The sequence below is a fragment of the Haliotis rufescens genome, unplaced genomic scaffold, assembly GCF_023055435.1.
Source record: "Haliotis rufescens isolate VD_foot unplaced genomic scaffold, xgHalRufe1.0.p SCAF_19, whole genome shotgun sequence".
Classification (NCBI taxonomy): domain Eukaryota; kingdom Metazoa; phylum Mollusca; class Gastropoda; order Lepetellida; family Haliotidae; genus Haliotis; species Haliotis rufescens.
Genome location: NW_025963879.1, coordinates 2,406,186 through 2,433,714, shown reverse-complemented (window position 1 = coordinate 2,433,714; position 27,529 = coordinate 2,406,186). Strand labels below are relative to the sequence as shown.

Genomic DNA, 27,529 nt, shown 5'->3' with positions numbered 1-27,529 from the left:
GAAGATCAACCCGACTTCATCAACTCACCATGTAACAACAGCATACAAATATATGTATACAAATATATGTATGAAGAAACATCTCCTAGCTTAATTAGTATTCTAGTTTTGGAAGCACTCTTAGTGCTTGTGTGTTGAATGTGCCTTAATAAGTCCTGATATCTCCAAATGCATTGGTAATGATGATGAATAAAATTATGCAAACTAAAAATTGTCAATTACTCTGCATGAAGTAGCTTCATCAGGTGTATGTTTAGTCAGACAAACCACGGATGTATAGATCTGACAGTACATTACCCTGTCTTGTGATATGGAAATAAGTTTGTTGAATATGGCAATTAAAGATATAATGAATGTTTTGGTCTGTAACCTTCTTGTACATCAGTAATAGTTTCCTCTGCCCCTTAAGTACCAGTGAAGTTTACTTTGTCAATTTATCTCTTATAAGGTTTCTTGTGAATTGATTTAGACCAATCATATTCCTTTCTGGAGGTCAATGGGTCGGAGGTCAAGTTAGGTTTAACAAGCTTGGTAACTACAGTGCAGGCATTGACAAAGTGATTAATTGTAGATCAATAGTGCTTTCAGTATGTAATTGATTTTTGATCAATAAGTCGTTTCCATATGTGTTATTAGTAACAGGCCTAATTACCACCTGACATGGGAGCTTACATTTCTAACGATGTGCTTCTTTCACCACCCTCTATGTAATGGTAGTCGGGGACCATGATACGGTGGATTTGTAGGTGAAAGCATTTATGGAAGGGGATCGCCATCCTCACACAAAAACAATGTCTGCAAGAATTCATGACTGTACAGAATGATCAAATCTATACACTTGCTGTAATTGCAGATGTTGAAATTACCCATGTCATTGATCTGAGGGCACATTTAGTCTGTCTCCCAGACTCTAGAGAATATATTAAAAAATGAATCCAGAAGTCTAGAATGATTTGGCAAGTCTTGATTGTCTCAGTTCGGAAGTTAAGCATTGTTCTGGGCTCCATTTGGAATTTATTTTGTCGTTAGTAGGTATATTTTTTTAGATAGGATAACTTTTTTTATGGGGCTAAATGATCGTCTAACGGCACATTGTACAGGTACAGAGTTCATGTACAGCAGTTTCACATGCTTAATGTAGTTTTTGAAGATTATCGTTAATGGTAGTTCACTTGATTGTACATTAAGCCGAGGCAGGTTGTCCCTGTCATCTTGTCAGTGTGATACATGGAGATGTTAATTCATTGGTTGATAGACCAATGAATTGAATCGTAGTGTTTCATCAGAAACATCAGATGTCAATTTCATCTGAATTGTAAAACACAAGCAAAGACGTTAACAAAGTTGAAACGTTGTTCATTATGTCACTTGTTTTAGATTTCAGCGGAGCAACATTTTCTCCCCTCCATACAACCTAATTTAAGGTGAAATAACATATGTCCCTCCTAGTGGTAAGACCTGCCTAACTGAGGATTAGATGGTTTCAGTGTGTGACCTAGCTTCACGTCACCTAGCTTCAAATCACCTAGCTTCACATCACCTAGCTTCACATCACCTAGCTTCATATCACCTAGCTTCATATCACCTAGCTTCATATCACCTAGGGGGCGGTCGGGTAGCCTAGTGGTTAAAGCGTTCGCTCGTCACGCCGAAGACCTGGGTTCGATTCCCGACATGGGTACAATGTGTGAAGCCCATTTCTGGTGTCCCCCGCCGTGATATTGCTGGAATATTGCTGAAAGCGGCGTAAAACCATACTCACTCACTCACTCACTCACTCACTCACTCATATCACCTAGCTTCATGTCACCTAGCTTCATGTCACCTAGCTTCACGTCACCTAGCTTCATATCACCTAGCTTCACGTCACCTAGCTTTATGTCATCCAGATTCATATCACCTAGCTTCACGTCACCTAGCTTCATATCACCTAGCTTCACGTCACCTAGCTTTATGTCATCCAGCTTCATATCACCTAGCTTCACGTCACCTAGCTTTATGTCATCCAGCTTCATATCACCTAACTTTATGTCATCCAGCTTCATCTTCAGCAACACATGCTTGCCATAAAAGGCGACTAATGGGATCGGGTTGTCAGGCTCACTGACTTGGTTGATACATGTCATCGTATCCCAATTGCATGGATCGATGCTCATGATGTCAATCACTGGATTGTCTGGTCCACACTCGATTATTTACAGACTGCCATCATATAGCTGGCATATTGCTGAGTGCGGCGTTAACGAACAAACAAACAAACATCATGTCACCTAGTTTTGGGAAATGGTTAAAAAGTTTAAGATTGATTTTGGTTTGAAAACAATAATCCGTCACTGATCAATGAAAATTCATGAATAAGAACAGAGAAGTTTTACATTTAGAACATTTTTTTCAAGTATCCCTTATTTAAATAACAATTAAAAATGGCAAAATCTTCAATAATATCTAACTATGCACATCAACACTAACACATCTACTTGGAAACATTGCAACAGCAGACCTTGAAATACATGTATGTTCTATTATCAAAATGTTTAATCTATGTGTATATTATTCTCCAATTTATTATCCCCACAAATTCATCATAATGAAATAAGAAATGATTAAAAAATGGATAAATTGGAACAACCTTGATGGCTTGGTTTGTTGTTGTCGTGGTTGTTGTGTTCAGTACTTGTGTCCTGTGCACCAAGAAAAAGTGGAGGATTTTGTCAGTATATGTACAGTGTAATGAGAAAGAGAAGTGATGCATTATGCAGATGCACATGTGGTATGGTCAACAACAAAAATGGCAGGTGAAGCCATGTGAGCTAGGTTTTTTCTTCTGGGAGACCAAATCCTCTACATTGTATTAATGTACAGTAACAAGTTGTCTATCTTGCTCACAAAAAGTGGTGCCAGCCAAACCAGGTGTCACTCAGAATATGCATTTTATGAAAATCTAATTTGTGTAAGCTAAAGTAGCATATATTGTAAAGGCCCACTGAATTGTCTTACATGCAGAAGAATATCAGGCCGCAAGGACGCTGTTGTGACCCATATGGTGATGAAAATTGCTGAAGAACAGCGTATAGATTGTTCTTAGCTTGACTAGTACACTGGCTGATGGTCATGAATGTACAGATGTACTTTGTTGTTGTCAGTTTACATGAGACATGAATCATGTGCACATACTGTCATTGGAGATATTGTTATATCTACAGGCTACATGAACAGGATAATTACACTTTCAGTAAAGAAACTTCAAGGTCTTATTTTCAGCCTGTAATTACGCTACAATGCTGTTTGTGGTTAACATTTAAGTTTTTTGGCACACAGTACTGTAGCATACACCCTAAAATATTTCTACAAGTCTATAACACAATAAAACCACTTTAATGGCTTTAATACTGCATGTAACGTCAGCTTGGTGGAACCCTTTGTCCTAATTTCAAACATTTCACACACTCAGTATGATCAACTAAAAAACAAGAAGTTTATCATGAGTTTGCAGCCTGTTGATTTAACATGCAATAGATGTTATATAATTCATTTAGATTGGTATCTGATTGCTAAATGAGCTACCAAGTATGTTTAACTCTCAAGTTCCCCAGAAAAATGTCTGTGCATCTAATCCTATGTTGGTAATTTACAAAAATATTCCTTGGACACATTTCTAACGAAGAGTTAGCCTAGACCAAGAAAATACACCCTTGGGATGTGTTTATAACATAAGCAGACAACGAAAAGAAGTTTATTGTTTTTTATTCCTGTGTGAATTTTTTAACTCCTTGATTACTTATTTCATTTTGTGTTTGAATGAGACAGACATGTATTCCACAGGTCCTTGTTCCTGTGGTCAGATGGGATGCCAGGTTCAGGGGAGACAACCATAACCCTGTCTGGCATCATGTCTTGAGTACATGGTTGTCCCGTATTCCCTGACACTTCTACCTGACCCCTTGCAGGGAAAGGGCTGGCGTGTGCTCCACTTCCATCCACAGCTGAATATTGCATACACCAACTACCTCAACAACTATGTCTCGCTTAGTCATGGAGAATGAGCTTAACAGCTAGAGCCTGTTCTTATGTACTGTGTCTGTATTTCAATATGACCACTACAGAAACCATGTTGAGAAACACTAAAAATATCTCTTTTTCTTCTGCACCTGTATTTTAATACAGCTGTTATGGTTGTCATGTACAAGCACTGGGACTTTGGTAAGACTTGATTTGTTACAGATAAACTGGCTGTTGTCATCACTAAATGCTGAAGGGATTGGACAGTTGTTCTAGGGTCCTGTTCTTCAAGGTCATGGAAAGGCATGGCTCATCTTTACTCCCTCCCAATAAGGGGCATTGTGGCCCACTTGTCTGAAGTCTTCAAATAGTCCCTGGGGTCACGTGTTGCCCTGTTGTCTAAGTACCACAATTCGCTGTGCAGAGTTGCGTCCCTTGGACACACCTGAAACATACGATCATGAGTTCGAATCCCCTGATTATGTTTCTAGGTTTGTCAGCAACATACTTATGCTTGTGGGTTTCACCAAAGTGGTAAACATCTAAGACCTGCATCACTTTTTGGTTTCCTCCCACATCAAGCTGACACAGTGTTTTATGAATGGAATACTGTTCCAAGCAGAGCTAAACCCAACCCTCATTGAAATAGTCCTGGATGCCAGGATCCTATTGTCAGTGGTTTTGAATGAGACCCACTTATGATCCTTGGTTTGTCAGCACAAAATTGTGAATGGCTACATTCTATGTCACTTAGGTCTTCCTTATGTACAACATGGAGGGAAATAACTAAATCACTGTTCAAAGGCCAACTGTCACATTCCCTAACTTTACTAAACTGATCATAGACTTAGGATAGCGGTCTGCAACGTCGGACACTAATACAAAGCCTGGGTCAAGTTAAGTTTCTGTTTCAGTTAGCTTCGCATATATCAGCACTTAAAGTTACTGAAAATATTGTCAAGTGACAAGTTCGGGCTACGAAAGTTGTAGAGTTTTGGCACAAACTTGGACAGTCTATAAAGAGCTATAGTTCTGTTGTAGGAAACGTCACAGGAGACATAAAACTCAACTAACCAATACCAGGATTGATAGGAATTTTAACATGGCTGTCGCAACGTTGCTTACAAAATGAATCAAACATTATTCTGGACATTGGTCAAGTTGATAGAGGAGTCTAGAGACAGAGGAGGGTATGAGGTGTTGTTATTATATGTAGGTGTCACATGTCCACACTGGTATTTATTGCAATAATAAAATAACTGAACTTTCATCAACTGAGTGTTCGGCATCAGATAATTTAAGGAGACCTTCACCACAACAAATACTGAGTTTGTTTACATAATTGGAACAGATGCAGTGATGAATGCACTAGATTGCTTGTGGTAGTTTGTATTGCTCGCGTTGAAAAAAGTGTATACTATTCAACAATATATGTCATTGAAATAAACCTGTTGGGGCTGTTTTATTACAATTGAATTAAATTCCTTGCTCCAGCTTTTCAGTCACACTCATGGTTGGTATTAATTGAGTTTCTTTCTGTTCCCATCCTGTAATTAATATAAAATTATTTCATTTCAAGCTCCGATCTGTTGTTAATGAATAGACATGGACCTTTGAAAAGATGGATGATTGTATGATTTATCTATAACTGAATTTGTCAGCCATGTTATCCAACTCAGTAATTGGATCAAGGATCTGTGGAACTCATTGTTCTGTTGTACATGTAGAGATGCACAAATATAATACAAAATAGGAAAAATGTTTAATATAGAATCAAAATAACTTATATATCTTTTATACACACTTCTGCTATAATCATAATCAGTTGATACTAATATTTTATTTGAAAAATTCCATTTTGGAATGATCTTAATTTCGTTTATAAAAATCACATCCCAGTACTATGTCATACCTGTAATGTTAAGTATGTTTGCGAAGGTTTCAAAATTTCCTTTCAAATCAGAATTCAGAGAGAGACACATTTAAATGATAATGAATTATTCTTATCAACTTTATTGCAAAATCCATTTGAAATTGATATTGAGTATGCAAGGAAATAAATGAATGTGTAATCCATGTGTAGTAATGAAAGGTGCTTGGACCTCTTGCCAACAACCTCATTCATTTTACCTTTTAAAAACATATCCAGATTTGGATGTCGTTTCCTCAACTCCCTAGCTCTTTCTCACGATTCAGAGCAATCATAAAAGAATAATTTGTCGATCCAGAGAAAAAGCAATCTCTATTTCACTGTCAGTCCAAGAGAAAATGAACTATATGAGCATTTTCAAAGGGATTAAAACTTGCAGCACAATATGAGCTTGCTGGTAATGCCTGTCTTATAATTAGTCATCCAGATGTAGTATGTTAGACCCTGAGACCACCATGGTGGATCACAGTTTCTAATTAAAACCATCGCCTACAAATAGTGGAGGCTAGATGAAGGGCTTGGGGAAGGGAAGGGTAGATTAACTATTTTCATATCAAAATGTGACCTTAATGTTTAGGTATTCCCACCTGCCCAACTGCCATGGCTGATATTTGCTTTGGTACTAATCTTTCCTACATCAATGTCGGAGTTCCATGGCGTGCTTTTTGTATCACTTCCTGTAACTTAATAAAGGCCATTTGTATGGCAGTTTCAAACACCCCTCGTAACTGTTAAACCAAGCATTTTATATGGAATATTTATGGTGTTGGGCCTACGACATAAATTGCTTCAGTTTCATAAGTCTTGCGATGAAACAAAATGCATATGTTGGTTTCATTATTACTGCGTAGTGTTTACCAACAACTGTTTGTGTATGTTGGTCCCATTCGTCCAGTCTTCCCGGTTCTTAATGAAGGAGCTGTGCAACCAGTATTATGTGTATTTAAGGGGCTCTTTTTGTAGCAGAAATAAATCATTCAAAATGATGTTATAAAATATGTCATGTTTTTCCGCATAGTTTTCCAGTAACTGTTGTGTCATTCTATCAGTGAGATTGTACTGTAAATAATCATTTTATGAAGGTCATAAATTTATTTCAAGTGTCCTGTTCAGGAGCAATTAATTTTTGTTGCTGACATTCATGATTTTGTTTGAGGGAAGCAAGGAAGAATGATACATCGATTATTGACAGTTGAGGGGCACAGGTGGCCCAGCGGTGTAAGTTGCTGTAGTTCACAGTGTAGATTTGCATCCCTTAGTCATGCCAGGATCTGCTGCTCATGGGTTTGAATTCCAGATTAGCTTTGCTTATGATACTAGTTCTGTCAGTGACATTGATTTGCCAAAGACCTCCTTTCTTCAGGCCTTCCCCATACATTAACTTGACACACCATGATATTACTACAATCCTCTTCAAGGCACACAAGTGTCAGTTGCAAGGTTTAAATGGCAGCATTGTTATATTCTGTTGGAACAAATGCCACAGCCTGGTGTTATGATGGGCTACACTACATTGTTCCAGGTTCCAACATGCATCTTTGTCACATCCAAAAAGCTCAGTTCAGTGGAAACGTGACCAAATCAGATGTTATTATTGCAGGTCATTGTAATGCCACCTGGTTTTATTAAAATGGTTGAACAAGTTTTATATTTGTAATCTGCATCAACCAACAATGCAGATATACATCACCAGGTGCCATGGAAACGGTTGAGCGAGTATATATCCTAACCTGCATAGTGATATCATTGATTGAACTCGCAACATATATACCTCCCATTTAACTATCTCCCCCTCCCCCGACCATACTTCTATAGATCAGTGTGTCAGCTATACAAAACAAAATCTGATACTACTGTTTGTCAGACACTGAAATATGATATTATTTCTATACCTGTCCATCTGTATCTTGGTTCCTTGATCATAGCTCCAGAAAAGGTTTCAAGAAATTTCACTCTTATGAACTAAGTGTTGCTTCTTACAATGTCCAAGTTTGCAATTTGATTACTTGGAGACATAAAATATTTCCTTTGTGTAAAAAATGCTGATTCTTATGGCCCAGTGAATAGTGTATAAACTTTAATGTCTGTCTGTATTTACATGTATTTACTTTGTACGTCCACTGTGGCATTGTCATCAGCTGGTTCAGTAGCTCTGGCTTACATGTTCAAGCATAATATGCTTCCATTATGGGATCAAATTTTGGCGGGGGTGGGGGTTAGAGGCTGGGATTTTGTATCAAGATTAGGTATTCTTTCAGCTACAAAACCACAATTGTTTAAAACTATGGGCCTATATTTTTACACCTTACAATAACAATGATATAAATTTTGTGGCAGGTAATTTCTTTGGGGAGAGGGGGCATTCATCCCAGGGTTTGGATAAGAGGAGGGCTAGTTCATGTGAGAGGGGTCAGATAATAATTGGTGGGCTAGGTCATGTGAGAGGGGTTGGATAATGGGTGGGCATGGTCTTGTGAGAAGGGTTGGATGATGAGTGGGCTAGGTCTTGTGAGAGGGGTTGGATAATGGGTGGGCTAGGTCATGTGAGAGGGGTTGGATGATGAGTGGGCTAGGTCATGTGAGCGAGGTTGGATAATGGGTGGGCATGGTCTTGTGAGAGGGTTGGATAACTGGTGGGCATGGTCTTGAGAGAGGGGTTGGATAACGGGTGGGCTAGGTCTTGTGAGAGGGGTTGGATAACAGGAGGGCATGGTCTTGTGAGAGGGGTTGGATAACAGGAGAGCTTGTTCTTGTGAGAGGGGTTGGATAACAGGAGAGCTTGGTCTTGTGAGAGGGGTTGGATAATGGGTGGGCTAGGTCTTGTGAGAGTGGTTGGGTAACAGGAGGGCTTGACAATACTTGGTATCATTTTAGCCAATTGAGACTTGGGCTTATAATGAAAGACATCAATGAAGGTTTATGTTTATAATACAATATCAACAGTGTGTTTTCTTACTTTCAGAGCAGAAAAAAACCCATCGAGTCAAGTCCGAACAGATCGGTAATTCTTTACATTTTCATATACAAAGATATGAGCAAAGTACTGCAAATTTTGCCTAATATGGCCAAATAAACTTTCATGGAGGTCTGTCAGTAAGCAGCAAGAAACAAGGTACACAATCTGATACCTGTGTTAGTACAAGTTTTACACGTTCAAAATGACATGCTGTAGAAAGTACAAACGTACAAATGATTTTTTTTAATAAGAAAATAAGGTGAGAAAAGAACATTGATATGGTCTTACAGAAACATTAGACTTCATGAATCTTTCCTCTCCTCTTCTACCTCACCCAGTACACCTTTGCCCTTGTGAAAAGATGACCAGAATATGTTCCTCCTAATCTATAAATGTTTTATCGCAAGCTAACAAATCATTATTGCTTCATGCTTTTGAGGATAATGCTGATCTTCGCACGAAGTGCATGTTGCTGATATTCGTTTAACAATTCATGTTGAAAGGACTATGTAGCTATCACTTATTGTCTTTGCCTTCTGCATCAACATTATGTCTCAAAATTACACTGATCCACACTAAAACAAGTGCTGGATAGATGCAAATGGTGAACAGACATCCCAGGGGATTCCGGATTAGTATTGGTCCCCATCAGTCTATCTTGTGCAACCATCTTAATGACTTAGATCATCAGGCTTGGTTGATGGCCTGTGATCGTACCCAAATGGCATGGATTGTTGCTCACAATATCAATCACTGGTTTGTCTGGTCCTGACTCTATTGTTTATGGGCTGCCGTCATGTTGCTGGAATATTGTGGAGAGTGGTGTAAAACTACAAACGGAAAGAATGCAGTATACCAAACCCCTTCCGCCAGTTTGGTAAGGGATTCCTCATTCCTTAGTGATGGTTTGAAAGACGCCATTTTTGTCTCCTATCTAAAATAACAGAGGGTTTGGGGAGTTTGCCCCCAACTCAACAGCTTGAGCATGTTACTAAAGAGTCCTCAGTGAAGATGAACAGTGAAAAAACATGCATATATCAACAGCCATACTTGAACCTCACACCCGACTGTTTTACAAATGAAGAGTCAAGTTGGAAAGTGCCCACCCTATAGAGGGCCATGGTCTAGACCCTCCTTGAAACATTTCAGGGGTTGTCTTTGTTGAAGAGCTTACCATAACTCCCAGTTTGGGATAGGGCTTATCAAGGTTTCCCCTTGAGATCAACTTTTTCTGACAGCCTTCTCCAGTTTAAAAATTTAGAAGATAGTCTCTGTTTATAAGTTTTTAAGATTTGATCAGCTTTTATATAATGAACAAAACTTATAAATGCCCTTATGACGAGGCGAAGTAAATTCATATTCTTTGCAAAGATAATCTTATCCATTTGAAATTGCGCTCCCTCATGTAGTTTGAATTTCTCAAAAAGATAAAAGTAACCTCAATGCTTGGACCTAAAAAAGGAGTGTTTGCCACAGCCCCAACTTCAAAACCTGTTCTCATAATTAGTAGCCACACATTCTTTCATTGCAAGTCGTGTATCTATAGGAACCCTAGGTTAATGAATACCTGTGCGTCTCTCGAATGTCACCAGCCGTCAATACGTAGGCACACCTGTTTTGATTGGTCTAATCACCCTCCCAGCGTCTGAATGTAATTACCTAGGGGTCACCCAGGGTCACCACAGCCTACCAGTTGACCCAATTTATTGCATTCAATCTGTACAAAGTATGAGGACTCTTTAATGGATGTGTGTGTAATTACCAAGTGTCTGGGAGCACAATGAGAAAACACAGAATATGATATTAGCTTGACAACTGCCTGTAGGTTTAGCTGAAATTTAAGATGTGCAAACAAGCTTGGGAGGGTGGGAAAGACTGGGTAGCTTCTTCCAGGCCACCAAGTTGATAAAACAATGTTTACAAAAGCAGTTTAGACCATAAAGATCCCCTTTTTTAGGAGAGAGTAAATGAGAAATGGCTTTAAAATGTTTTAAAGAAGTTCCTCACTGCTGTTAATTCCATCAAGTTAATTTGTAAGGAACAAGCCTCTCATTTCAATCATAAAAATGGCCATATTGTATTCATTGTGTGTTGGTTACAGCCAAGAAAAAAAACCTAGCTGAGTGTGAAACTGTTAGTGTAATACTATATGCTGGAAAGGTCTATGTGGGGGCTTGTTTACTCAACAGATTGAAATCATAAAATAAACAGCTGCCTATAGATGGTCTTCTTCTTCACTCATAACATGATGGTGCTGCATAGAATGTAAGCAATCATGTTACATTTTAATTTCTTTTCTTATGTTACGCTTTTGTAAATTATTGAATTTGAACTCCTTGAAGCCATTAGGGTTAAACCAACATTCCTTAAGTTTGTTAAATAAAGGTTTCTTTTTTCCTCATCGCGGCCTTCTTCATCATAAGAAAATTAAATTGATAAATACAATATTAACATATCTATTTGAAGCAGCTGTTCAAAATTGTGATCAGCATTTGACGACCTTACTTTAATACCTTGATTTAAAACTTTCATATTTTGAAGTCAGAGAGGATAATAAGGAATGCTGCTATTTGATGTTGGCAATCACTTATTTTCCTAAACAAAACTTTACCAACATTAGGAAGTAATTAGTGGAAAATAGTTTTGTGCATTTGCCAAGGATCTGTGTTGATCTCTGCTTGAGAGTTTCCACTGTCATGGGAATGGATTACTTTAACAGACTATTATTCAAGGGCCTCTGATACTGCATTGTTTCTGGTGTAGACTACCAGCACATGTGATAGTATTTCAATTAGAAGAAGATTTTCACATCAGTCATGCCTGAAACTGATGCTTCTGAATTTAATTTCATTATGTGGCATAATGTTTGATGTGTTGACAACCTATGGATCTATTCAGGATGGGACAGAAGTAACACTGGTAGAGAGAATCAGTTGGTTGTTGTTTAGACATCTACATAAGTATATCTATAAGAACATTGTCTTGAACTCTTACTAAATGGGTTTTATACCTTGTAAGAATTAGAGGGTAGCCCTATCATAGTGGGTTCCCTCAGGCTGAGATTTGAACCTCATGGATCTGTATACAATTTAACAGTTGTAATAGACATGCATGGCTTGCATGAGGGATGCTGCAATGCATAGATGAACATGCATTGACAGGCACACACACAAGTAGACAGGATGGGGGGCTTTTCTCTCTACCAATGCTTAACACTTCTTATAAAGATGAATGCATTTAGTTAAGGAATTTAAGCCAGTGAAAGTGTCTGAATTTGTGCATCTATATTCTTTACTATTACATCAATACCTTCTTGCAAAACAGTTTGGAAACATGCAGCAAGCAAGAGATGTCATTGTTGTATTTTCAGCATTTGTAAAGTATGACTATATGGGAAGTCACCATGAACAAATAAAACTGGTGCACATGCAATTTGAATCTAGTGTTTTTACAGTTTGGATGTACCTGCTAGTCCTCACATCTTTTCACTTGTGCATTACCAAACATTATTTAATTTCCACATTTGTATCAGGGTTAGGCCGGGTAACTCAGGACCTCGGGTTGGTTGGGTCATGAAAAGGATCCGGGTACCATATGCAGTATGTATGTTGTTTAATGACAGTAACAAATCTCCATGGTTTCACTACAAGTCACTAATGTTTGCATTTCTTTCTGGGCCCAATAGGACGTGATGTACGCAACTCTTGACACTTACAGCAGGTATTCGTACATGTTCAGGTAATAGCTGGTCGGGTACCCGGGTAGTAAATTTGGACTCGTCCCAGCCCTAATTTCTATTGTATATCATGTTGACATTAATGACACAACAAGACATATTTAAATTAACACTAAACTAAACACACTTTTCAAGATTGGTTATATGTAAGGTCATGAAACTGCTTTTCAAATAAGTTGCAACAAACAGTTAGATTTATTGAGTTTTAAAATTCTCTGTTTATGTTTTCATCTGATAGCAAAACAAAGATATGCAATACTCAACTTTGAAATCAAAAAAAGAAAAATGATGTATGTTCAATTGAAGTAATGTTGTAAAAGATAGATGTTCCTCCAATAAGGTTGGAATATTTTTGCTTGAAGAAAAGAGCTTGTCCTTTACAGCCAATGAGGTATTTATGCTGACTGAGTCTAAAGAAAGAACCTCATACTTGTGAAATAGGATCCCTTCAATTCAATTGGAATATACCACACACAAAAAAGAAAGATGGATGGACAGTGGGATAAAAATGTTGGACTACCTCCCTGATGAACTCATTTGGTGAGGAAACGTAGGGTAGAAGGGAGAGGCTGCAACATTGGGGTGTACTTCTAAGTGTGTTCCACAAGCATTATGGGCAAAACCTACATGTGAAATAAATTCGCTATGATTGGATAAAAAAACATGCGTTTAATGAAAGCCAATTCAAACAATGGTTTGGATGTTTTTACGTATCGTGTAGGTTTCAAAATCATGTGATAGAATGCCAGGAAGTGGTACGTTGCTCAATTGCCCAGATGGCAAACATTCACGTACTGAGGCGCATATGTCGGGGTTCAAAAGCAGCATGGCCTCGGAAAGAAAATATCTTTGCCGCATTGTGTGTGTGGCAAACCATGAGAGGCCCTTGTCTTGGAGGTGTTCGAAATTTACCCTTATTATTTTTGCCCCAAAACTGAATACTTTAATCCATTTAAAAACAGCATTGAGTGGCTGGTAATTTCAACGTTAAAACCTGCCATGTGTCAACTGCAACAGGTTTGAGTATTTGACGTGCAAATGCAATAAATAGGAGTTTCTTAAGTGTAAACAAAACACCAATTGCTGTTTATTTATATTTTGGACAAACGTCAGTATGCCAGAGGTTAAAACATACTTAAAAGTTTAGCCATGGAAAATTCTGAGCATTTAGCTACTTAAAGATTTAATTGTTCTTTTCTTTTAGAAAAATTGCTGACATAATGGAAATATGTGAATGCTTTTAAATACTGAATGAAAATAGATTACAACAGCAGTTTATGTGCTTAGTTTTGTTGCAAGAAACTTTAATGATGGAGAAAGCAGGTTCACTGTAGTTAGGAAGTATTGAGATAAAGAATCATCCAGACAATCACAGTTCACTCATGTGAAGATCAGTTTGGTCTTAATAATATCAGACCTAGTTCAGATCTTGTGGTCAAAGGTATGTCCATTCAGTCCAAATCAGTCTGCCCATAGGCTGTTTCAGTTCAAGCCTGGCATTTGGGAGCTCAGTTCAAATCCGTTACTTGTAGGTGAATTCCGACAAATCTTGGCTGTTCAGTCCAAATTAGCACAGTGGTCATAATTCAGTGAAACAGAAATTAAGTTTGTGCATTTATTACCCCCAGCAGTGACTACTTCATGGACTATGCTATGTTTGCACAATACATTGGTGCAGTGGACAGAAATCAGACTTAGCTTTTGAAGGATATTTGATTATCAAACAGCAGCACCAGAAATTATCAGTGAGTCTTCAGTGAATTGTTCTTGTATGGGATGTTTTCTGATATGTATTAAACGTTCTCACTACTTCAGATGAATATCTAAAGTAATCTACCAAAATGAAATCTTTTCTTTGCTGTGTGTTTACTTACAGCCTCTTTGTGTTCCGATTGATTTTTTAAATGGTGACCAAAAAATCATCATTAAACAGAAAATAACATTGGATTCAACAAGAATATGGTCTTGATCAAGCAAGCTTTACATCTTTGCTGCTCAATTGATTCAGTTATTATCATTTGGGGGATTTTCCAGCTTTAATAAAAACAAGAATTTCTGAATTGATTAAATGTGGATGTCTATCATGGAGAGCCTCATTAAGAATACAACCGAGCTGAAGCGCTTTTGTTCTGGAGGAAGTGTTTTGATTTTGCATGAGTGTTAGGGGTGAGTCTGTGACCTTGTATTGGACATCTGAACTGCATTAACACTGACCAAAACACAATAATGTCAATAATCAAGTTGTGAAAATAGTCCCTTCCTGTGGAGAGGTCTACATGGTTTCCATATCATACAGATTAAAAGACGTGAATTACTCCAGATTGAGGGGCCTAGCATTACATGGCGTGATATTTTTGTAATTCAGGACCATTGTTTATGATCACGCAGCAAAAAAGTACTGGCTTCTTTGACGTCATAGAGCATGTCATTTAACTAATTTGGCCCCCATATTGTTATTTTATCAATCATCTTACCAAGAATTGTTTGTTTTTCTCCTGTCGGACTTAAAAACATGGCATTTTTTGTCCAAAGTTGTGTCATTGGTGTGCATTATTTGATGCATTGGGTAATCCCAGTCTGTAATTTAAAAAGAAATCTATTCACTCACTCTGCTTGACTGGGGTCAATTTTCCAAGCACAACTTTCAATATATTCAAGCATCATCTCACAGATTTTTTTCCTTTTTGTGATTCTTTTTCAGCTTTATTAAAAAAGATTCATCAAGTTCTGGCACATTATCAACTCTGTAATGCGGTGCCATTGTGTCAGTTAATGGTGAAATTAGAACTTGTAGCTAATGATAGTTTCCTACTCTCATGCCTGAAGGATTTAGGTTAATATGACCAGATTAAACCATTAGAAAGCTGAGATTTGTGATTATACTTATATATTCCTGGTGTGATTTGATTTGCTGTAATTGAGTCCTGTATCCATAGCAGTGCATACTAATTACAGATATCAGTACTCAATATCAAATTAAGACAGAGCAATAATGAAAATTAATACGCTGACATTTTATGTACTTCTGCATCTGTCACAATGTCTTCTAATTAGCAAATCCATTCGTCTCACTCGTGTCAGATAAGCAGAACAAGTTTCCTAAAACTTAATCAGACGCAACATCAGTTAAACTAATCAACAATGCTCTTAGAAGGTCATGTTGCCACTTTTTCAGTGCTATGTATTCACTGTTTAAGAGGAAATAAAAGCATTATTTATTAATTGATTCAACACAAAAATATTATAAGTTAATAAAATCCCACCATTGTTATTGTTTTTATAAAGATGTAGCCTCTGGTATCATTTAAGGTGACCTGTCTGAAAGGCAGGTGAGCTTATGTTATGGCCTGCTAGCCCGTCAGCATCTGTAAAAATCTTTTCCTAAGAAATCACTGGACCATTTAAGTGAAACTTCTCATTGTTACACCCAGTGATGACACCTGAATTAGTTCAAGAGGTTTGAATTCAATTTTCAATTCTGGGGAAGGTTACCGGTATACCAATTTAATGCAAAGTCTCACCTGGGAAAGGTTACCGGTATATCCATTTAATGCAAGACTCACCTGGGGAAGGTTACCAGTATACCCATTTAATGCTAAGTCTCACCTGGGGAAGGTTACCAGTATACCCATTTAATGCAAGACTCACCTGGGGAAGGTTACCAGTATACCCATTTAATGCTAAGTCTCACCTCGGGAACGTTAACTTTATGCCCATTTAATGCTAAGTCTCACCTGGGGAAGGTTACCAGTATATCCATTTAATGCTAAGTCTCACCTGGGGAAGGTTACCAGTTGTCCATTTAATGCTAAGTCTCACCTGGGGAAGGTTACCAGTATACCCATTTAATGCTAAGTCTCACCTGGGGAAGGTTACCAGTATACCCATTTAATGCTAAGTCTCACCTGGGGAAGGTTACCAGTTGTCCATTTAATGCAAGACTCAACTGGGGAAGGTTACCAGTATACCCATTTAATGCTAAGTCTCACCTCGGGAAGGTTACCTGTATGCCAATTTAATGCTAAGTCTCACCTGGGGAAGGTTACCAGTATATCCATTTAATGCTAAGTCTCACCTGGGGAAGGTTACTGGTATACCCATTTAATGCTAAGTCTGACCTTGGGAAGGTTACCAGTATACCCTTTTAATGCTAAGTCTCACCTGGGGAAGGTTACTGGTATATCCATTTAATGCTAAGTCTCACCTGGGGAAGGTTACCAGTATACCCATTTAATGCAAAGTCTCAACTGGGGAAGGTTACCGGTATATCAATTTAATGCAAAGTCTCACCTGGGGAAGGTTACCAGTATATCCATTTAATGCTAAGTCTCACCTGGGGAAGGTTACCGGTATACCCATTTAATGCTAAGTCTCACCTAGGGAAGGTTACCGGTATACCCATTTAATGCAAGACTCACCTGGGGAAGGTTACCAGTATATCCATTTAATGCTAAGTCTCACCTGGGGAAGGTTACTTGTATACCCATTTAATGCTAAGTCTGACCTTGGGAAGGTTACCAGTATACCCTTTTAATGCTAAGTCTCATCTGGGGAAGGATACTGGTATATCCATTTAATGCTAAGTCTCACCTGGGGAAGGTTACCAGTATACCCATTTAATGCAAAGTCTCACCTGGGGAAGGTTACCTGTATGCCCATTTAATGCTGAGTCTCACCTGGGGAAGGTTACCGGTATATCCATTTAATGCTAAGTCTCACCTGGGGAAGGATACTGGTATATCCATTTAATGCAAGACTCACCTGGGGAAGGTTACGGGTATATCCATTTAATGGCAAGACTCACCTGGGGAAGGTTACCGGTATATCCATTTAATGCTAAGTCTCACTTGGGGAAGATTACCGGTATATCCATTTAATGCTAAGTCTCACCTGGGGAAGGTTACCGGTATATCAATTTAATGCTAAGTCTCAACTGGGAAGGTTACCGGTATATCCATTTAATGCAAGACTCACCTGGGGAAGGTTACCGATATATCCATTTAATGCTAAGTCTCAACTGGGGAAGGTTACCGGTATATCCATTTAATGCTAAGTCTAACCTGGGGAAGGTTACCGGTATATCCATTTAATGCTAAGTCTCACCTGGGGAAGGTTACCAGTATACCCATTTAATGCAAGACTCACCTGGGGAAGGTTACCGGTATACCCATTTAATGCTAAGTCTGACCTTGGGAAGGTTACCAGTATGCCCATTTAATGCTAAGTCTCACCTGGGAAAGGTTACCGGTATATCCATTTAATGCTAAGTCTCACCTGGGGAAGGTTACCGGTATACCCATTTAATGCTAAGTCTCACCTGGGGAAGGTTACCTGTATGCCCATTTAATGCTAAGTCTCACCTGGGGAAGGTTACCGGTATATCCATTTAATGCTAAGTCTCACCTGCGGAAGGTTACCAGTATGCCCATTTAATGCAAGACTCCACTCGTGAAGATCGGGGGAAGAATAGGTCTTCAGCAACCCCTGCTTGACGTAAAAGGCAACTATGATTGACGTTAAAGGCGACTGACTGGATTGTCTGGTCCAGACTCGATTATTTACATACAGCCGTCATATAGCTGGAATATTGCTGAGTGCGGCGTAAAACAACAATCCAACCAACTAATGCAAGACTCTCCTGGTGAAGGTTACCGGTATACCCATTTTATCCATTAAAATATGTGTTGCATGTTGCCTTGTATTTTGCCTTCATTTTCCAGCCAAAGAAGTCAACTTTGCCATGTCTTCTTGTTACTTAAAGAGTAACATCTTGATAGGCTGTCAATGTAAACTAGTATGCTCATGTTATGAGCTGATGTTATGGCAAAGGGCAGATCTCTATATAATGTAACTAAGGTGCCCTCATTGGACACTTAACTCCAACCTCCCTTTCTAGAACAGGTTCTCTATAGAATATAACATTTATCAATAAATATCAAAAACATTATTGCACAAAGCCAGTCTCATTATGTTGTTTCATTTTTATGCAGATAAATGAGTCAACTGCTTTAGTTCATAACAGGGTTGTAATATTTGTTGGATAATTTCATGTTCAGATCAAGTCCATCCAAGATACATCATTTCTGTGCTTTTAATTTAATGCTTGCTTAAGATTCATTAGTCATTTGCGTTAATGCAATCAACAAGTTGCCTTTTTGACATTTTGTGTATTCATGTTATTGATTGATTGGAGTCTATAACACAGTGTCTGTATCTGTATCCAAAATGTTACTCAAGTTACTGGTTCTCTGTGTGAATTTGTCAATTTATTATTAGTGCAGCCATAAGTTTCATGATCATTTCCACTCCTCAGTTTGTTAAATGCATCTCCCTTCTGGACATCTTGCAAATAATATTCACATAATATGTGACAAATATGTACAATTTTGCATTGAGTTGACAGTTTTGATTGATGCCTTTGTTTCAAACATGCTTAAAATACAAATTTCCCTTCCAACATTGAGCCAAACAGGTTGGTTTTCTTGTTATGTCTGTTAGAATTTTAAGCGTGCGCTTTGATTGTGTTCGTCTGTGCAGACCCAGACGATATCGTTGATGCAGAGCCACATCTTTTTTGCTCTCGTGTGATGTCTGTCTGTTCTTTATGTCGTGCGATCAATAATTTTTTTTCTACATATGCACCATAACTGCAAGCATTAGATGCTGAACTGTACTAATAGAGCAAAGGAAGATAACTCCTCCATGCACTCTGTTTGATCGCCACTAGAAAGGTGATGGGTTAAATGGCTATTAACCTGACCTGTTCATATTGAATAGTTTTACATTATTATAATACCATGATTTCTACATTAGATTTTTTGTATTTTCTGAAAAGACAAGTCCCCATTCTGTTTTCACTTGAATATGACATCATCAGTAGAAAGGAGAATTATTTCTGCAAGAATGTTAACATCATGAACAAACTTCTAGATCTTTCACTACAAATATTTGTTCATTGATATTGAGGCAAGAAACGTTATGAGGCATTAAGATGTGTTATATATCAGAAGACTCTTTCTTTTGTTTATCAAGAAACCTGATACCATTCATACTCAGGTTTTTTCCAAGATGCCTTGAAATCCGAAAATGTAGTTTATGAGGGTTTTTAATGCAGTTATTGTTTGTCATAATTGCAAACCTACAAGACATTTCCTTGGATGTGGATGTACAGATACGGATATTGCATGACACTCAGTCAGCAGTGCAACAAGATATGAGAATGCTTAAATGAAATATGTACATATTCTGATACAAATACAGTGTTTGAAAATAGTGGTCCTTGTCACAGCCTCAGTGTTAAAGGTGAAACATTCAGAGGTCTTAAGTTCAAGTACTGAAGGAGCATTCCTCAAGGATCCCAGGACTCCCCATATTTTGAACACTGAAAAATATATGATTTGTAGAGAGGTGTGTGTATGTGTTGGGGTTGGGGTAAAGAAAAAATGACACAGCAAAAGAAGGGATGGGGGCACAGTTCTGAAATGTAGACATCAGAAGAGGCTTCACATGGATGCTGTGCAGAAGGGTAGGGGGTCATTAAAAAACATTGCATGTTTTTAATGTGGTTTTTTTGTGGTTCTTTTTCATTTGTTTTGGGGGGATTTTAGTTTGGTTTTGATGGCGTAGAAAATTATGATTAGTCCCTAATAATACAAATCTTTCATAAAACAATTATGTGTGATTCTTGGCTAGCTCAGCAGTGAATGTCTCAGCCAGTGAGGTGCAATCACCTTGTTTATTTTCAGGGCAGTTTATGTGTACAAGTCTCTTCCATAATGGTACATCAGAATCAGAATTTGAGAATGAATTTGTCAATCGACTGTTTCAAATTACATGATTAAACAACCTCATGAAATGAAATATTTGTTAGAGACAACTGCTTCCTCAATTTTGTTGGGCAGGCATTTTAAATTAATTTTATTTGGAATTGTAATTTATGAAATTGCCAATATGTGATTCCTGAACTCTTGTAGGCATGTGTTATTACATTTTGGACAGAATTGTGATGAATAACACCTTTGAGAGTTCATTACAAATTTCAAGAGACATTTATTGTTTTGAAGAACTGAAAGTTTTTAGTTTTACTTTTAACAATTGTTCAGATCTCCTACACTGCGAGGATACCAGTAGTTAGATATTATTGATTTTGTTGGGCTTTTCCCTCTGTTGAGCCTTTAGTTGACAATTTAATGGCATTACATCTAGCTTGACATCCACCATGACTAATATTGTTGGTATCTCGCACATGCGCACGCACGCATGCACGCGCACACACACGCACACTACATACAACATAGCACCACACACAACACACACAGAATACAGAAACAAACATCACACACAATGCACACACACAGTACAGACACAAGCACCAAACACTGCACACACACACACATCACACACACACTAAACAACACACATACGCTATGACTGGTTATGGATATGGATGGTTTCTCATGCACACATGCACGCACACACACAACACACAACCACTACATAGACACACACATGCACTTACATACACACACACACACACACACACACACACACACACACACACACACACACACACACACACACACACACACACACATCCCCTAGACAAATATTGATGGTCTTTCACGCACGCATCCACGCAATCATGCACACACAACACACACATCACACACACAACACACACATTCACAGAAATTAGTTTGGTCAGTTTTCATTGAGACAATAAAAGTATTGTTTATCAAATATGCATGTCCTGTATCATAATACTTCTGTATGAGTCAGAAAAATGGACATTTTATTATGTCAGGTTCTGAAACAAATTCAACTCATTCTTCTGAGATGAGTACCCAACCAAGGAAATGAAGGAAAACAGACAATTTTGATATCTGGTAAATCATAAACATCTCGCACAGGCAGAATGTCTGCTAGAGGATAGCCTTTACAGAAAACATGTAGACACAATAAGGTTTGAAATATACTGATAGGAAGAATATTATTAATCATACATGTTCAAATTCCGAATAGTATAGTTTAATGTTCACCTTGATGCACTCAACTTTTATTTAGAAATTGTCTGGATGTTTGTTTCCATTTGCCCTATTAGATTGTACTGAGAAACAGGGAGATGGTCTAGGTTGGAAAAAGAGAGAAAGTATATCTTGACAATGTAATGGTGATGTTGGTGATGAATGTCACTGTAAAAATCAAGCATCCTTAATTCAAGAAGCAAAATTCTCCCTAGAAAGATATGATGCCCATAGATCAGTACATTCAGTGTTTTGGGATACATTTACAATTGTTTGTAAATATGCCTAATGTATTATCTGAGTACATGGTTATATCATTAACACATCATTAAATGTAAGCCCCTCTGAGGATGACAGGCAACCCCCTACCCCCACACCCTTCTATATCGCTCTTGGTGATCTGGGAGAGACACGTTGTTGGTGACAGTTTGTTGTCCGGCTGATGTGTTTGCAAGATATGAATTGTAAGATAGAAGTATCAAATATATTTTATCACATATGGATATTTCTGATGGAATTCTTCTTCTTGCTGACCTAATTTATGCATTATCTGTCTGCCCAGCCAGAGGAGGCTTAGAGCTGGGAATAATTTTGACAGTGCTATTCGCATAATGTGAGAACAACTGTTAACAGTGTTCATTGTGTACAGTAGTATTTGACCCCTCACAAGTTACCTCCTTCACCCAGGAGCTGATCAGCAGCACGGGACTCAAGATGGTAGAGATTTCCCACACTGTTCTCACCCAACACACATGGCCACTTTCTGTAAAGCAGAAAAAAATGTTAATATTGTCATTCCTTGATATTATTATGAACCTTAATTTGTGTTTCTGATTTTACATCATATTCAATTTCAAATTATCAATTGAAAAATGACTAATTCAAAAACATTTGAGACAAGTGTGTATCTTCAGTAAACACAGGTCAATCTGGGCACCATATTGCATTATTCTATATGTTCTGTTACATTGTAACAAGAGGCAGAGGCAGTGATTTAGCTTTGTCTAGTACTTTTTACGCGGTCAATAAAATGTGTTTATAATGAAAAAAAATTGTTTGGACTCTACAAATGACAGTGCTGAAAAGTTCCTGTGGACATAGATACATAAAATTTGCTTCTTGATTAATAAGTATCCTATGGATTGAGATGATGATTGGAAAACCGGAGTTTATTAGAAAATAACAAAAGTTTCATAAAAGTGATAGGATGGTTATGAAATCTATGCTACTCGTGTTAAAGACATTAATTTCCAATATAAGCCAGGGTCCCTGCATTTAACAGTCACACAGACATTAATTTAGGTTTTAGATTTTAGATTGTATCCTCTTCCAATGCCCTGCTCATTTCACTTAATTTGGTAGAATTAATTTACAAAAAGAATGAAAGTTATTTAGCTTAAGGCAATTACAGTGAGCAGCTCCAAGTGTCCGTCATGAATTTGTCTTGTCAAAAGTTATATACATAGCTATATTTCACATGGATAAAAATATATATAAAAACTGTTAATTTCATAATAGTTTAACAGCTGTCATTTAGCTGTTTCCTCACTGAATTAAGTATCATTTTATCAGCTGAATTACAAAGTGATTTGCTTAATGAAGCGTTGACATTTGAATTGAGGTCCCTAACATCCACAAAGTATGTTACACTTCCTCTGTCTAAATATCTAAATTGCTGCTGTCTGAATTGGTTGTCTGGAATATAGTATTGTCACATTGCATAAGCAGTACATTTAACTTAAATGTTTGCACATAAAAGCTAAAAGTATTTCTTGGTTGATTTACTTTCGACTCACCTGTGAGAATGACAGGTGAAACATGTACTTATACTTTGAATGTAACTTATTTCAAACATGAGATTATTTAATAATATTGTCATTACTGGTTTGTAAAGTTTTAAACACTTATCCTAAAAGGGGAAGTGGAGTGAAACTATTTCAATGGAACCATAAAACAATCATTTTAGGGGAAGATGGAGTCAATGGTAGATTATTGGCTGAAATAATGACATAGGGTTGTATGAAGGTAACAGTTCTAGGTTAAAGATGATTTGGTGTTTTCACCATACACTCAGCTGGGAGTCTATTGCCTCAATATCGCTATCAAGAAGCCAAATCATCAAGATATACAAGTGCACCTTATGACCCTGTTGAGTTGTGGCCTTTTGTTAAGTGGTATTCATCAGGCCCATGTGATAATAGAGGATACAGATTGTTGTCCTCAGCAGGAAGTGATGAGGGCTAGCATCAGCTTACATACATCAACCATGTTAAATATTAGCCTCAACTTTTACTCAATGTGAGTTTCAGCATGTAATGGAATTGATGGCACAGGTAACCCCTTGCCATACCCTGCTCAGCCCCTTTATTCCACGAGCTCAGGTGAAAATGAGGTGTATTTGAAATCATCAGGGTGCAAAATTTGATCCTATGGAAACTCAATGGTACAGAGGAAGTCTTTGTTATGTTTACTGGGAAGTCACGATATATCATTCCCGCTACTGTCCCTTTATCCCAGCCTCTGATGAGTTATTCATAACATTGTTTACCGATTCACACCTGCGAATTAACAAGTGAAAAAGTGTCTCCATTTGATCTTTTTCTTTCACTATTGCACACCTTGGCCCACAGTGAGGCATCTTGTTGTCACCCAATGTAATGTAAGCATTCAAAGGTGGTGGTGGAATTAGGAAAGGGAATGTTCTTAATGTTCATATATGCACAAGGAGATTTGGTATTCATCTGTTCATTCCCAGATTTGTATTGAGAGAGAAAATAAGTCTTACAATTACTTGAGATGTGTATATGTACAATACACCATATGATTTTAGATTGTGAATGGTTGTCAAATGTCCACAGCTGTCATCTCGTGCAACAAGATGTCATTATTAAGTTGTGTTACAGGAAACATATGATATATATATATGTAACTGCCATGTACAAATTTTATGGTGTTAAGTAACATTGGTGTAAATCTTTACTGAGTGCTGGGGAAGCCTAGTGGTTAACATGTTTGCTCATCAAGTTCAGGCCAGGGGTTTGACTCCCACATGGTATGGTACTATGAGTGGAGCCTTTTCTTCCTGTCCCCCCTTTGTACATCTGAAATAATTCTATCAGCTGTGTAAAAGCATACTCACTATAAATCTTCAAAAACCTACTGCCACTTTTGCCTGTTGTATTGTTGATATCTTTGTATCTCGTAATAATCTCTCGGGAGGTTTTACTTTTTCCAAGTAGGACCTGGATTTGGATTTAGTGTTTCAAATGTCCAATGTTCTAAAATCAAAGACAAGAAGGGAAACTTTTCATCATGGATGAGGGGAATCGAACCTGCAACCTCACATATCATGTTAAGTTTTGTAACCTTCTGTTTTCCCACTGAGCCACCTGGGCAGGTGGTGAAAGATCGTTCAATTTTGGATGTCATGACTTGGTTTTGTCTATGCTGCACATGTTTCTTTCTCTTGCACACTTTGATCACATTCCTTTTATGCCATGACACACTCTATTGTTTCACTATAAGATATCTTGATGTTTTCTTATTTTTTTCTGTTATTTCTTGCTATGAGATGGTTTATAGGAGAAATAAAGCACTCTTTCATGGTTATGGTCAAGGAAGTAAGACCTTGTCAATCGGGTATCAGTCGTGGATATAACATAACATATATAACAATTACAGAGCAAATAGCCATTGTTGTCTTTATTTCCTGTTTAGTGAATTACATCAGTTTATTATCTTGTCAGGACAATTCCGTTGTGGATTGAAGTCAGTGCCAGAAACAAGGTCTTCTGGACCCAACCTGTCCTTTCTCCTCTTTTTCCTATTATTTACTTCCTTTGATAAGTGTTACAAGAGACTCAGGCTTCGGACTAGGTGTAGACTAACGCTTTGTCTCGGAAAATATGTAATTTTGTTAGAATGATCAACTCCATTTAAATTGAAAAGGAGCCCCAATGAGATGGTAGATTCTAAACCTGTCGAAAATGTAGACTTGCGTCATTTAGGGCTATAAATAAAATGGTTCAAGGACTGTGAGACAGACTGCATTGGTGGTTAAGGTTGCAGTCTTGGATTTGAACCAGTTCAGAATGTGGAATTGGAGTAAATGTGAAAAGGGGGGCATGGAAAGAAGGTGTGTGTGGGGGTGGGTGGGTTCTAACAGCTTACCCTGCAGTACTTGTATTGTTACTGACACACAATATGACCATTTAAGCAACAATTATTCATATTGACCATTTGCACCTTTGAAGGACATAAATAATAATTAGACACAGTTATTTATGTTAGCTCAACGAAAGCCAATTTGATTTGATTACATTTGCGTAATATTCTTCTCCACTAAATGGTAAAGTGTACATGATGACAGCTTCTGATAAGAATGTGGTAAGCTGTTTCCATGCACATTCTATTGTGATGACCCGGTTACAAAGTCATTACGTTGTTACCTGTTGCAAATTAGCTCCAATTAGCTCTCCAGATGGATGGGTATTTTCAGGTCTTGTAACTCGTGTAACAACAGCAAAATTAACATTTTTCCTCTGATGTTTTTTACCCAGTCCTTTCCCAGGTCTTGTTATTGCCTGATATGAAGAGACATGTGAAAGATATGTAACTTGTTATTAAAGGATTTGGCATTCCATTCTCTCACTGAACCACCTCTCTCACAAGCAATCAATTCATTCACTGCCAGGTTTCACACCCACTGGCAATAGCAGTCATACATCAAGACACAATATAGCCTCTTGCCCAATTATCTGGGAAAGAAGTCTCTGGCCAGCACTGCCTTGTGAAAGTACTGCTTCCCTTGTTAGTTTCCCACCCCTTTGTTTCTTGTCTCAGCCTCCTCAAGTGTCTTGTGGAGCAAACTCTGGTGTTTTGACACTCGATGGTGACAACAATTGCCCTACCGATATGGCTCATCAGAAAGTGTGCAAACTCATCACAGGTTTTATTCTCAATACACAAGCTAGTAATATTTGCAATATGCATTCAGGGGCATAACCATGTATCGCTTATTTTCCTTCATCATCATCATCATCATCATCATCATCATCATCATCATCATCAAAAACATCACCTCAGCACTGTCCTAATGACCTGTGTACCTGGTAAAACCCATTGACTAAACATATCATCATCTAATATTGATATGGTAGGTCCAAGTCACCATCTAATATTGATATGGTAGGTCCAAGTCACCATCTAATATTGATATGGTAGGTCCGAGTCACCATCTAATATTGATATGGGAGGTCCGAGTCACCATCTACTATTGATATGATAGGTCTGAGTCACCATCTAATATTGATATGGTAGGTCCCAGTGGCCATCTAATATTGATATGGTAGGTCCAAGACATAATCTAATATTGATATGATAGGTCCAAGTCACCATCTAATATTGATATGGTAGGTCCAAGTCACCATCTAATATTGATATGGTAGGTCCAATTCACCACCTAATATTGATATGGTAGGTCCGAGTCACCATCTAATATTGATATGGGAGGTCCGAGTCACCATCTAATATTGATATGATAGGTCTGAGTCACCATCTAATATTGATATGGTAGGTCCCAGTGGCCATAATATATTGATATGATAGTTCCAAGTCGGCATCTAATATTGATATGGTAGGTCCAAGTCGCCGTCTAATATTGATATGATAGTTCCAAGTCACAATCTAATATTGATATGGTAGTTCCAAGTCACCATCTAATATTGATATGATAGGTCCAAGTCACAATCTAATATTGATATGGTAGTTCCAAGTCACCATCTAATATTGATATGGTAGGTCCAAGTCGCCGTCTAATATTGATATGATAGGTCCAAGTCACCATCTAATATTGATATGGTAGGTCCAAGACATAATCTAATATT

General features: G+C 37.8%; 1 protein-coding gene across 6 annotated transcripts in view; it reads left to right on the top strand.

Annotated features, from left to right (window-relative positions):
* The window catches only part of LOC124113041, a 122,270-nt gene that overhangs the window by 43,907 nt on the left and 50,834 nt on the right, over positions 1–27,529 (top strand). For 5 of the 6 annotated variants that reach the window (XM_048398797.1, XM_048398794.1, XM_048398795.1 and 2 more), the window contains one exon: positions 8,892–8,930. The exons of the other annotated variant lie outside the window; for it this stretch is intronic. The gene's annotated coding sequence lies outside the window, so the exon portion shown is untranslated. The remainder of the gene's footprint in view (positions 1–8,891; positions 8,931–27,529) is intronic. 6 annotated transcript variants of the gene reach the window in all.